The sequence below is a fragment of the Engystomops pustulosus genome, chromosome 3 (genome assembly GCF_040894005.1).
Source record: "Engystomops pustulosus chromosome 3, aEngPut4.maternal, whole genome shotgun sequence".
Classification (NCBI taxonomy): domain Eukaryota; kingdom Metazoa; phylum Chordata; class Amphibia; order Anura; family Leptodactylidae; genus Engystomops; species Engystomops pustulosus.
In genome coordinates, this window is record NC_092413.1 from 5,243,242 (window position 1) to 5,256,960 (window position 13,719).

At 41.1% G+C, this 13,719-nt stretch overlaps 1 protein-coding gene across 5 annotated transcripts in view; it reads right to left on the minus strand.

The window, feature by feature from the left end:
• The window catches only part of SLC29A1 (solute carrier family 29 member 1 (Augustine blood group)), a 55,675-nt gene that overhangs the window by 22,577 nt on the left and 19,379 nt on the right, over nt 1-13,719 (minus strand). The gene's annotated exons all lie outside the window — the stretch shown is intronic.

The window sequence follows — 13,719 nt, forward strand, 5'->3', positions numbered from 1 at the left end:
CACTGTATATATACAGGAGAAGTAGTACTGTGCACTGTACATATATACAGGAGAAGTAGTACTGTGCACTGTATATATACAGGAGAAGTAGTACTGTGCACTGTATATATATACAGGAGAAGTAGTACTGTGCACTGTACATATACAGGAGAAGTAGTACTGTGCACTGTATATATACAGGAGAAGTAGTACTGTGCACTGTATATATATACAGGAGAAGTAGTACTGTGCACTGTATATATACAGGAGAAGTAGTACTGTGCACTGTATATATACAGGAGAAGTAGTACTGTGCACTGTACATATATACAGGAGAAGTAGTACTGTGCACTGTATATATACAGGAGAAGTAGTACTGTGCACTGTACATATATACAGGAGAAGTAGTACTGTGCACTGTATATATACAGGAGAAGTAGTACTGTGCACTGTATATATATACAGGAGAAGTAGTACTGTGCACTGTACATATACAGGAGAAGTAGTACTGTGCACTGTATATATACAGGAGAAGTAGTACTGTGCACTGTATATATATACAGGAGAAGTAGTACTGTGCACTGTACATATATACAGGAGAAGTAGTACTGTGCACTGTATATATACAGGAGAAGTAGTACTGTGCACTGTACATATATACAGGAGAAGTAGTACTGTGCACTGTATATATACAGGAGAAGTAGTACTGTGCACTGTATATATATACAGGAGAAGTAGTACTGTGCACTGTACATATACAGGAGAAGTAGTACTGTGCACTGTATATATACAGGAGAAGTAGTACTGTGCACTGTATATATATACAGGAGAAGTAGTACTGTGCACTGTACATATACAGGAGAAGTAGTACTGTGCACTGTATATATACAGGAGAAGTAGTACTGTGCACTGTATATATACAGGAGAAGTAGTACTGTGCACTGTACATATATACAGGGGAAGTAGTACTGTGCATTGTATATATATACAGGAGAAGTAGTACTGTGCACTGTATATATACAGGAGAAGTAGTACTGTGCACTGTATATATACAGGAGAAGTAGTACTGTGCACTGTATATATACAGGAGAAGTAGTACTGTGCACTGTATATAAATACAGGAGAAGTAGTACTGTGCAGTGTATATATATACAGGAGAAGTAGTACTGTGCACTGTATATATATATACAGGGGAAGTAGTACTGTGCACTGTATATATACAGGAGAAGTAGTACTGTGCACTGTATATATACAGGAGAAGTAGTACTGTGCACTGTACATATATACAGGAGAAGTAGTACTGTGCACTGTATATATACAGGAGAAGTAGTACTGTGCACTGTACATATATACAGGAGAAGTAGTACTGTGCACTGTATATATACAGGAGAAGTAGTACTGTGCACTGTATATATATACAGGAGAAGTAGTACTGTGCACTGTACATATACAGGAGAAGTAGTACTGTGCACTGTATATATACAGGAGAAGTAGTACTGTGCACTGTATATATATACAGGAGAAGTAGTACTGTGCACTGTACATATATACAGGAGAAGTAGTACTGTGCACTGTATATATACAGGAGAAGTAGTACTGTGCACTGTATATATACAGGAGAAGTAGTACTGTGCACTGTACATATATACAGGAGAAGTAGTACTGTGCACTGTATATATACAGGAGAAGTAGTACTGTGCACTGTATATATACAGGAGAAGTAGTACTGTGCACTGTATATATATACAGGAGAAGTAGTACTGTGCACTGTATATATACAGGAGAAGTAGTACTGTGCACTGCCCATATATACAGGAGAAGTAGTACTGTGCACTGTATATATACAGGAGAAGTAGTACTGTGCACTGTGTATATATACAGGAGAAGTAGTACTGTGCACTGTACATATACAGGAGAAGTAGTACTGTGCACTGTATATATACAGGAGAAGTAGTACTGTGCACTGTATATATACAGGAGAAGTAGTACTGTGCACTGTATATATACAGGAGAAGTAGTACTGTGCACTGTGTATATATACAGGAGAAGTAGTACTGTGCACTGTATATATATACAGGAGAAGTAGTACTGTGCACTGTATATATACAGGAGAAGTAGTACTGTGCACTGTATATATACACAGGAGAAGTAGTACTGTGCACTGTATATATACAGGAGAAGTAGTACGGTGCACTGTATATATACAGGGGAAGTAGTACTGTGCACTGTATATATACACAGGAGAAGTAGTACTGTGCACTGTATATATATACAGGAGAAGTAGTACTGTGCACTGCCCATATATACAGGAGAAGTAGTACTGTGCACTGTACATATATAGAGGAGAAGTAGTACTGTGCACTGTATATATACAGGAGAAGTAGTACTGTGCACTGTATATATACTGGAGAAGTAGTACTGTGCACTGCCCATATATACAGGAGAAGTAGTACTGTGCACTGTATATATACAGGAGAAGTAGTACTGTGCACTGTATATATACAGGAGAAGTAGTACTGTGCACTATATATACAGGAGAAGTAGTACTGTGCTCTGTGTATATACAGGAGAAGTAGTACTGTGCACTGTATATATACAGGAGAAGTAGTACTGTGCACTGTATATATATACAGGAGAAGTAGTACTGTGCACTGTATATATATACACAGGAGAAGTAGTACTGTGCACTGTATATATACATGAGAAGTAGTACTGTGCACTGTATATATACAGGAGAAGTAGTACTGTGCACTGTATATATATACACAGGAGAAGTAGTACTGTGCACTGTATATATATACAGGAGAAGTAGTACTGTGCACTGTATATATACAGGAGAAGTAGTACTGTGCACTGTATATATACAGGAGAAGTAGTACTGTGCACTGTATATATACAGGAGAAGTAGTACTGTGCACTGTATATATACAGGAGAAGTAGTACTGTGCACTGTATATATACAGGAGAAGTAGTACTGTGCACTGTATATATATATACAGGAGAAGTAGTACTGTGCACTGTATATATACAGGAGAAGTAGTACTGTGCACTGTATATATACAGGAGAAGTAGTACTGTGCACTGTATATATACAGGAGAAGTAGTACTGTGCACATATACAGGAGAAGTAGTACTGTGCACTGTATATATACAGGAGAAGTAGTACTGTGCACTGTATATATATACTGGAGAAGTAGTACTGTGCACTGTATATATATACTGGAGAAGTAGTACTGTGCACTGTACATATATAGAGGAGAAGTAGTACTGTGCACTGTATATATACAGGAGAAGTAGTACTGTGCACTGTATATATATACTGGAGAAGTAGTACTGTGCACTGTATATATACAGGAGAAGTAGTACTGTGCACTGTATATATACAGGAGAAGTAGTACTGTGCACTGTATATATACAGGAGAAGTAGTACTGTGCACTGTATATATACAGGAGAAGTAGTACTGTGCACTGTATATATATACAGGAGAAGTAGTACTGTGCACTGTATATATATACAGGAGAAGTAGTACTGTGCACTGTATATATATACAGGAGAAGTAGTACTGTGCACTGTATATATACAGGAGAAGTAGTACTGTGCACTGTATATATATACAGGAGAAGTAGTACTGTGCACTGTATATATATACAGGAGAAGTAGTACTGTGCACTGTATATATATACAGGAGAAGTAGTACTGTGCACTGTATATATACAGGAGAAGTAGTACTGTGCACTGTATATATACAGGAGAAGTAGTACTGTGCACTGTATATATATACAGGAGAAGTAGTACTGTGCACTGTATATATATACAGGAGAAGTAGTACTGTGCACTGTATATATACACAGGAGAAGTAGTACTGTGCACTGTATATATACAGGAGAAGTAGTACTGTGCACTGTATATATACAGGAGAAGTAGTACTGTGCACTGTATATATACAGGAGAAGTAGTACTGTGCACTGTATATATACAGGAGAAGTAGTACTGTGCACTGTATATATACAGGAGAAGTAGTACTGTGCACTGTATATATACAGGAGAAGTAGTACTGTGCACTGTATATATACAGGAGAAGTAGTACTGTGCACTGTATATATATACAGGAGAAGTAGTACTGTGCACAGTATATATACAGGAGAAGTAGTACTGTGCACTGTATATATATACAGGAGAAGTAGTACTGTGCACTGTATATATATACAGGAGAAGTAGTACTGTGCACTGTATATATATACAGGAGAAGTAGTACTGTGCACTGTATATATATACAGGAGAAGTAGTACTGTGCACTGTATATATATACAGGAGAAGTAGTACTGTGCACTGTATATATATACAGGAGAAGTAGTACTGTGCACTGTATATATACAGGAGAAGTAGTACTGTGCACTGTATATATACAGGAGAAGTAGTACTGTGCACTGTATATATACAGGAGAAGTAGTACTGTGCACTGTACATATATACAGGAGAAGTAGTACTGTGCACTGTATATATACAGGAGAAGTAGTACTGTGCACTGTATATATACAGGAGAAGTAGTACTGTGCACTGCCCATATATACAGGAGAAGTAGTACTGTGTACTGTATATATACAGGAGAAGTAGTACTGTGCACTGTATATATACAGGAGAAGTAGTACTGTGCACTGTATATACACAGGAGAAGTAGTACTGTGCATTGTATATATATATACAGGAGAAGTAGTACTGTGCACTGTATATATATACAGGAGAAGTAGTACTGTGCACTGTATATATACAGGAGAAGTAGTACTGTGCATTGTATATATATACAGGAGAAGTAGTACTGTGCACTGTATATATACAGGAGAAGTAGTACTGTGCACTGTATATATACAGGAGAAGTAGTACTGTGCACTGTGTATATATAGGAGAAGTAGTACTGTGCACTGTATATATACAGGAGAAGTAGTACTGTGCACTGTATATATGCAGGAGAAGTAGTACTGTGCACTGTATATATATAGGAGAAGTAGTACTGTGCACTGTATATATACAGGAGAAGTAGTACTGTGCACTGTACATATATACAGGAGAAGTAGTACTGTGCACTGTATATATACAGGAGAAGTAGTACTGTGCACTGTACATATATACAGGAGAAGTAGTACTGTGCACTGTATATATACAGGAGAAGTAGTACTGTGCACTGTATATATATACAGGAGAAGTAGTACTGTGCACTGTACATATACAGGAGAAGTAGTACTGTGCACTGTATATATACAGGAGAAGTAGTACTGTGCACTGTATATATATACAGGAGAAGTAGTACTGTGCACTGTATATATACAGGAGAAGTAGTACTGTGCACTGTATATATACAGGAGAAGTAGTACTGTGCACTGTACATATATACAGGAGAAGTAGTACTGTGCACTGTATATATACAGGAGAAGTAGTACTGTGCACTGTACATATATACAGGAGAAGTAGTACTGTGCACTGTATATATACAGGAGAAGTAGTACTGTGCACTGTATATATATACAGGAGAAGTAGTACTGTGCACTGTACATATACAGGAGAAGTAGTACTGTGCACTGTATATATACAGGAGAAGTAGTACTGTGCACTGTATATATATACAGGAGAAGTAGTACTGTGCACTGTACATATATACAGGAGAAGTAGTACTGTGCACTGTATATATACAGGAGAAGTAGTACTGTGCACTGTACATATATACAGGAGAAGTAGTACTGTGCACTGTATATATACAGGAGAAGTAGTACTGTGCACTGTATATATATACAGGAGAAGTAGTACTGTGCACTGTACATATACAGGAGAAGTAGTACTGTGCACTGTATATATACAGGAGAAGTAGTACTGTGCACTGTATATATATACAGGAGAAGTAGTACTGTGCACTGTACATATACAGGAGAAGTAGTACTGTGCACTGTATATATACAGGAGAAGTAGTACTGTGCACTGTATATATACAGGAGAAGTAGTACTGTGCACTGTACATATATACAGGGGAAGTAGTACTGTGCATTGTATATATATACAGGAGAAGTAGTACTGTGCACTGTATATATACAGGAGAAGTAGTACTGTGCACTGTATATATACAGGAGAAGTAGTACTGTGCACTGTATATATACAGGAGAAGTAGTACTGTGCACTGTATATAAATACAGGAGAAGTAGTACTGTGCAGTGTATATATATACAGGAGAAGTAGTACTGTGCACTGTATATATATATACAGGGGAAGTAGTACTGTGCACTGTATATATACAGGAGAAGTAGTACTGTGCACTGTATATATACAGGAGAAGTAGTACTGTGCACTGTACATATATACAGGAGAAGTAGTACTGTGCACTGTATATATACAGGAGAAGTAGTACTGTGCACTGTACATATATACAGGAGAAGTAGTACTGTGCACTGTATATATACAGGAGAAGTAGTACTGTGCACTGTATATATATACAGGAGAAGTAGTACTGTGCACTGTACATATACAGGAGAAGTAGTACTGTGCACTGTATATATACAGGAGAAGTAGTACTGTGCACTGTATATATATACAGGAGAAGTAGTACTGTGCACTGTACATATATACAGGAGAAGTAGTACTGTGCACTGTATATATACAGGAGAAGTAGTACTGTGCACTGTATATATACAGGAGAAGTAGTACTGTGCACTGTACATATATACAGGAGAAGTAGTACTGTGCACTGTATATATACAGGAGAAGTAGTACTGTGCACTGTATATATACAGGAGAAGTAGTACTGTGCACTGTATATATATACAGGAGAAGTAGTACTGTGCACTGTATATATACAGGAGAAGTAGTACTGTGCACTGCCCATATATACAGGAGAAGTAGTACTGTGCACTGTATATATACAGGAGAAGTAGTACTGTGCACTGTGTATATATACAGGAGAAGTAGTACTGTGCACTGTACATATACAGGAGAAGTAGTACTGTGCACTGTATATATACAGGAGAAGTAGTACTGTGCACTGTATATATACAGGAGAAGTAGTACTGTGCACTGTATATATACAGGAGAAGTAGTACTGTGCACTGTGTATATATACAGGAGAAGTAGTACTGTGCACTGTATATATATACAGGAGAAGTAGTACTGTGCACTGTATATATACAGGAGAAGTAGTACTGTGCACTGTATATATACACAGGAGAAGTAGTACTGTGCACTGTATATATACAGGAGAAGTAGTACGGTGCACTGTATATATACAGGGGAAGTAGTACTGTGCACTGTATATATACACAGGAGAAGTAGTACTGTGCACTGTATATATATACAGGAGAAGTAGTACTGTGCACTGCCCATATATACAGGAGAAGTAGTACTGTGCACTGTACATATATAGAGGAGAAGTAGTACTGTGCACTGTATATATACAGGAGAAGTAGTACTGTGCACTGTATATATACTGGAGAAGTAGTACTGTGCACTGCCCATATATACAGGAGAAGTAGTACTGTGCACTGTATATATACAGGAGAAGTAGTACTGTGCACTGTATATATACAGGAGAAGTAGTACTGTGCACTATATATACAGGAGAAGTAGTACTGTGCTCTGTGTATATACAGGAGAAGTAGTACTGTGCACTGTATATATACAGGAGAAGTAGTACTGTGCACTGTATATATATACAGGAGAAGTAGTACTGTGCACTGTATATATATACAGGAGAAGTAGTACTGTGCACTGTATATATATACACAGGAGAAGTAGTACTGTGCACTGTATATATACATGAGAAGTAGTACTGTGCACTGTATATATACAGGAGAAGTAGTACTGTGCACTGTATATATATACACAGGAGAAGTAGTACTGTGCACTGTATATATATACAGGAGAAGTAGTACTGTGCACTGTATATATACAGGAGAAGTAGTACTGTGCACTGTATATATACAGGAGAAGTAGTACTGTGCACTGTATATATACAGGAGAAGTAGTACTGTGCACTGTATATATACAGGAGAAGTAGTACTGTGCACTGTATATATACAGGAGAAGTAGTACTGTGCACTGTATATATATACACAGGAGAAGTAGTACTGTGCACTGTATATATACAGGAGAAGTAGTACTGTGCACTGTATATATACAGGGGAAGTAGTACTGTGCACTGCCCATATATGCAGGAGAAGTAGTACTGTGCACTGTATATATACAGGAGAAGTAGTACTGTGCACTGTGTATACACAGGAGAAGTAGTACTGTGCACTGTATATATATACAGGAGAAGTAGTACTGTGCACTGTATATATACAGGAGAAGTAGTACTGTGCACTGTATATATACAGGAGAAGTAGTACTGTGCACTGTATATATACAGGAGAAGTAGTACTGTGCACTGTATATATATATACAGGAGAAGTAGTACTGTGCACTGTATATATACAGGAGAAGTAGTACTGTGCACTGTATATATACAGGAGAAGTAGTACTGTGCACTGTATATATACAGGAGAAGTAGTACTGTGCACTGTATATATATACACAGGAGAAGTAGTACTGTGCACTGTATATATACAGGAGAAGTAGTACTGTGCACTGTATATATACAGGAGAAGTAGTACTGTGCACTGTATATATACATGAGAAGTAGTACTGTGCACTGTATATATACAGGAGAAGTAGTACTGTGCACTGTATATATATATACAGGAGAAGTAGTACTGTGCACTGTATATATACAGGGGAAGTAGTACTGTGCACTGTATATATACACAGGAGAAGTAGTACTGTGCACTGTATATATATAGAGGAGAGGTAGTACTGTGCACTGTATATATACAGGAGAAGTAGTACTGTGCACTGTATATATACAGGAGAAGTAGTACTGTGCACTGTATATATATACAGGAGAAGTAGTACTGTGCACTGTATATATATACAGGAGAAGTAGTACTGTGCACTGTATATATACAGGAGAAGTAGTACTGTGCACTGTATATATACAGGAGAAGTAGTACTGTGCACTATATATACAGGAGAAGTAGTACTGTGCACTGTATATATATATACAGGAGAAGTAGTACTGTGCACTGTATATATACAGGAGAAGTAGTACTGTGCACTGTATATATACAGGAGAAGTAGTACTGTGCACTGTATATATACAGGAGAAGTAGTACTGTGCACTGTATATATATACACAGGAGAAGTAGTACTGTGCACTGTATATATACAGGAGAAGTAGTACTGTGCACTGTATATATACAGGAGAAGTAGTACTGTGCACTGTATATATACAGGGGAAGTAGTACTGTGCACTGTATATATACAGGAGAAGTAGTACTGTGCACTGTATATATACAGGAGAAGTAGTATTGTGCACTGTATATATACAGGAGAAGTAGTACTGTGCACTGTATATATATATACAGGAGAAGTAGTACTGTGCACTGTATATATACAGGGGAAGTAGTACTGTGCACTGTATATATACACAGGAGAAGTAGTACTGTGCACTGTATATATATACAGGAGAGGTAGTACTGTGCACTGTATATATACAGGAGAAGTAGTACTGTGCACTGTATATATACAGGAGAAGTAGTACTGTGCACTGTATATATACAGGAGAAGTAGTACTGTGCACTGTATATATACAGGAGAAGTAGTACTGTGCACTGTATATATACAGGAGAAGTAGTACTGTGCACTGTATATATACAGGAGAAGTAGTACTGTGCACTGTATATATATACAGGAGAAGTAGTACTGTGCACTGTATATATACAGGAGAAGTAGTACTGTGCACTGTATATATACAGGAGAAGTAGTACTGTGCACTGTATATATATATACAGGAGAAGTAGTACTGTGCACTGTATATATACAGGAGAAGTAGTACTGTGCACTGTATATATACAGGAGAAGTAGTACTGTGCACTGTATATATACAGGAGAAGTAGTACTGTGCACTGTATATATACAGGAGAAGTAGTACTGTGCACTGTATATATACAGGAGAAGTAGTACTGTGCACTGTATATATACAGGAGAAGTAGTACTGTGAACTGTATATATATACAGGAGAAGTAGTACTGTGCACTGCCCATATATACAGGAGAAGTAGTACTGTGCACTGTATATATATACAGGAGAAGTAGTACTGTGCACTGTATATATACAGGAGAAGTAGTACTGTGCACTGTATATATACAGGAGAAGTAGTACTGTGCACTATATATACAGGAGAAGTAGTACTGTGCACTGTATATACACAGGAGAAGTAGTACTGTGCACTGTATATATACAGGAGAAGTAGTACTGTGCACTATATATATACAGGAGAAGTAGTACTGTGCACTGTATATATACAGGAGAAGTAGTACTGTGCACTATATATATACACAGGAGAAGTAGTACTGTGCACTGTATATATACAGGAGAAGTAGTACTGTGCACTGCCCATATATACAGGAGACGTAGTACTGTGCACTGTATATACAGGAGAAGTAGTACTGTGCACTGTATATATATACAGGAGAAGTAGTACTGTGCACTGTATATATATACAGGAGAAGTAGTACTGTGCACTGTATATATACAGGAGAAGTAGTACTGTGCACTGTATATATACAGGAGAAGTAGTACTGTGCACTGTATATATATACAGGAGAAGTAGTACTGTGCACTGTATATATACAGGAGAAGTAGTACTGTGCACTGTGTATATATACACAGGAGAAGTAGTACTGTGCATAGTTAACCCTCTGTGTCCTGATATGTGAATGTAATACCTGGACCCAGGAGTTCTGACCTGGAGTGACCTCTATACGGGATGTCTCCCCCACCCTCATCAGTTATCTGGTGACCCCGCATTGTGTTGGGGACCCCCACGCCCTGCGCTGATATCCCATTTTTCCTGAGTTTTTGAGGAAACAATATCACATTCCAGATTCACATATTTCTAAGCCCTCGGGGCCCTTCATGGTGGAAAGATGAGGGAAGCAGACGGAGGATGAGCTCCTCATCGCTGCCCACGTATAGTGGGGGGCCCTATAATGTGAGGTGTTATTATACACAGATATATGTACCATGTGACTCGGGCCCCGCTGTTATACGCCTGGGGGGGGGGCAGATGCCTGAATACATAATACGGATGTGGCGTCCGCGGTCCTGGCGGCTGCTCATATCCGGTCGTCTTCATCGCCCGAGGTCCGGGACACAGGAGCCGCGCAGGAGCTCGTACCTCCACCTCCGGGGTCACGGCCTCTCTTTACCCGATTACTTTACATCTCACCCCATTCTGCGCAAAAACGAGCGATCAATACGTGAAAACCAAGATGGCGCCACTACAGCTCTGCCAGGGGTTATCACCCAGCTTTCCTGGTGTCCTGAACAGCAGCTATGAGCTGGCGGTAACCCCTGCTCCCAGGTTACTGCACATGTTTCGGTCAGGGGCCTGGGAAAGCTGGGTGACAGGAGGACGAGAGATCAACCAACCGCAAGTAACGGCAGAGGATGGCGGCGCGGCCTGTAGTGAGGCGCGAGGCGTCAGCTGGACGAGGGGCCTGTAGCGGGGCGGCTCTACCTCCGCACCTGGGAGTCAGCAAATTCCTCACATTGAGGCATCACCTCCCCAGCGCCTCATCCCGGATCACAGGAATTCCCACAGAGACACATTATTATTATACGCCAGATATTATCCCACACGACGCACGGTGTTATATACACACTATACACTATACAGTAGTATTTATGCTGCGTATTACTGAGTGATATCATTTTGCACAGTGTCGTGGTATCGCCATGTGGTGGCATTATTTGGGCACAGCGTGGCGGCATTATTTGGGCCCCATGTGGCGGTATTATTTAGGCCCCATGTGGCGGAATTATTTGGGCCCCATGTGGCAGTATTATTTGGGCCCCATGTGGCGGCATTATTTGGGCACCGTGTGGCGGCATTATTTGGGCACCGTGTGGCGGCATTATTTGGGCACCGTGTGGCGGCATTATTTGGGCCCCATGTGGCGGTATTATTTGGGCACAGCGTGGCAGTATTATTTGGGCCCCATGTGGCAGTATTATTTGGGCACAGCGTGGCGGCATTATTTGGGCACCATGTGGCGGTATTATTTGGGCCCCATGTGGCGGCATTATTTGGGCACCATGTGGCAGTATTATTTGGGCACCATGTGGCAGTATTATTTGGGCACAGCGTGGCGGCATTATTTGGGCACCATGTGGCGGCATTATTTGGGCCCCGTGTGGCGGTATTATTTGGGCCCCATGTGGCGGCATTATTTGGGCACCATGTGGCGGCATTATTTGGGCACCATGTGGCGGCATTATTTGGGCACCATGTGGCGGCATTATTTGGGCACCATGTGGCGGCATTATTTGGGCACCATGTGGCGGCATTATTTGGGCACCATGTGGCGGCATTATTTGGGCCCCATGTGGCGGCATTATTTGGGCACCATGTGGCAGTATTATTTGGGCACCATGTGGCGGTATTATTTGGGCACCATGTGGCGGTATTATTTGGGCACCATGTGGCGGCATTATTTGGGCACCATGTGGCGGCATTATTTGGGCACCGTGTGGCGGCATTATTTGGGCCCCGTGTGGCGGTATTATTTGGGCACCGTGTGGCGGCATTATTTGGGCCCCATGTGGCGGTATTATTTGGGCCCCATGTGGCGGCATTATTTGGGCACCATGTGGCGGCATTATTTGGGCCCCATGTGGCGGCATTATTTGGGCACCATGTGGCAGTATTATTTGGGCACCATGTGGCGGTATTATTTGGGCACCATGTGGCGGTATTATTTGGGCACCATGTGGCAGTATTATTTGGGCACCATGTGGCAGTATTATTTGGGCACCATGTGGCGGTATTATTTGGGCCCCGTGTGGCGGCATTATTTGGGCACCGTGTGGCGGCATTATTTGGGCACCATGTGGCAGTATTATTTGGGCACCGTGTGGCGGCATTATTTGGGCACCGCGTGGCGGCATTATTTGGGCACCATGTGGCGGCATTATTTGGGCACCATGTGGCGGCATTATTTGGGCACCATGTGGCGGCATTATTTGGGCACCATGTGGCGGCATTATTTGGGCCCCATGTGGCGGCATTATTTGGGCCCCATGTGGCGGCATTATTTGGGCACCGTGTGGCGGCATTATTTGGGCACCGTGTGGCGGCATTATTTGGGCACCGTGTGGCGGCATTATTTGGGCACCGCGTGGCGGCATTATTTGGGCCCCATGTGGCGGCATTATTTGGGCCCCATGTGGCGGCATTATTTGGGCACAGCGTGGCGGCATTATTTGGGCACAGCGTGGCGGCATTATTTGGGCACAGTGTGGCGGCATTATTTGGGCACAGTGTGGCGGCATTATTTGGGCCCCATGTGGCGGCATTATTTGGGCACCATGTGGCGGCATTATTTGGGCACCATGTGGCGGTATTATTTGGGCACCGTGTGGCGGCATTATTTGGGCCCCATGTGGCGGCATTATTTGGGCACCATGTGGCGGCATTCTGGGAGTCTTTGCCATCACAATTTCTTTCGGTTTCTGTCCCGTTGTCTTAAAGACAAAAACTTGCAGAAAATCACAAAACCCACAAGATGAGGAACCAAAACTGCATCACAGAGAGAACGTCCTGAGCGAGAGGAAAGGGTTAATGTGCGGGGGAGGGGGGGACATGTGACAGGCCTGAGGGGGTT